We start from the raw sequence: 1,491 nt of genomic DNA on the forward strand, positions 1-1,491 counted from the left end.
ACCCCATGCATATTTTGAGCGCTCAGCTATAAACTAGACTCCTGGCAGCTGCTGAGGATAGGAGGGCAAGCACAATAGATGGTTTGCTCTTTTTCATGTCCACAGTCTTGCAGCTCGGGCACGATCATTCCAGTCTGTTGTCACTTATTAGTTGACAGTCCTAGTCGGCTGCCTAGAAGCAGCTTCTTTGTCATATATCCCAACCTGGATCCCGCCAAAGAGAGATTATAGCAAATGTGCTTTTTTGTCTATCGTCACTAGCTAGTGTTTTCACAGTGGGGAGAAACTATTTCCCAGATGATTTTGAATGGTGCAAGAAGACTAAGAAGACTAACTCTAGTTCCTTCCAATTCTTAGGGACCTATCAAGGGAAAATAATTCTGGCTTTTTATAGCTTTATCTGCTAAGTGTTTTGCTGTTAGAGCAAAAGGAAGGTGAGAGGTGGGGAAAGAGATGCCCCCTCATTAAGTTCAAGGGTGGGGCAACGAATGGTACAAATAAATTCCACACACATACTCATTTTTTTGGTAATCTCTGGTGTTGGGTAGTGGATAGGAAAAAATCAGAAGTGTATATTTTGCGCCTGAATGCTTGAAAGAAAACAAAAACGGCATCTTTTTGTCACCCACTAACATTAACTTAAGGGCCTTGATCTTTGGACCTGTGCCACGCCGCGATCATTTCTGGAGAAGTAGCCATTTTGCAGATTCTGGAGAACGGTACCAAGGGCCGGACCCTGGTACTGAATCTCTCTTTCCCAAACGTCTGCGGAGCCAGTCCGGATCGGTAGCACCACGGCTGTTCTCCGTGATTTAGCAGCAACCTAGAGTCGGAAAAAACCGGAAGACGGGAGGCGGGGATTTCCAGGTGGAATCAGGGGTGTGCGAAATTCATTAGTGAGGACAAGGCCCCACCATGCGTTATCTGTGGTTACAGGTGCGGAGCTTCTCTAGGTCCGCGCGCCTCTGAGCCCAGTTAAGCTGCCACTCCTTCCCCAGGTGTGCAGCCTGCGTCCCAAGCTGCCTTCCCAACCTGGGGAAGTGGTCTCAGTGTACGTCTTTCTTGCCAACAAAGTGCCACCTCTCCCGTAAGTCATGCTTGGCCACATGGCGCCGATTTTAAATCGATAACACAACCAAGTCCAGCCGGACGCTCCGCTCATCCAAATGCGCTTAGCACAAAACACCGCCGGGCGCCTTCCACAGTTCCCAGCTTCCTCCGCCCCTAGTTCCTACTCGGTCGAACTTAAAGCCCGGAGTGCTGGAGTGCGGCTTGAAGGAACGGGATGGTGAACTAGCAGCGGCGCCGGCGTCCGGCAGCCCGTCGCACCGGGCATGCTCAGTGGCACGGCCGGCTGGGTGGCCTCGCGAGCTGCACCCGGATCTGCTCGGCGGCGGCGGCGGCGGCGGCGGCGGCGGCGGCGGCGGCGGCTGCGGCGACGACGTGAGCGCGCAGGGGGGCGGCGGCCTCGCCTCCTCTCTCTCTCTCTCT

Source organism: Lipotes vexillifer, unplaced genomic scaffold (assembly GCF_000442215.2).
Source record: "Lipotes vexillifer unplaced genomic scaffold, Lipotes_vexillifer_v1.1 scaffold83, whole genome shotgun sequence".
Lineage (NCBI taxonomy): Eukaryota > Metazoa > Chordata > Mammalia > Artiodactyla > Lipotidae > Lipotes > Lipotes vexillifer.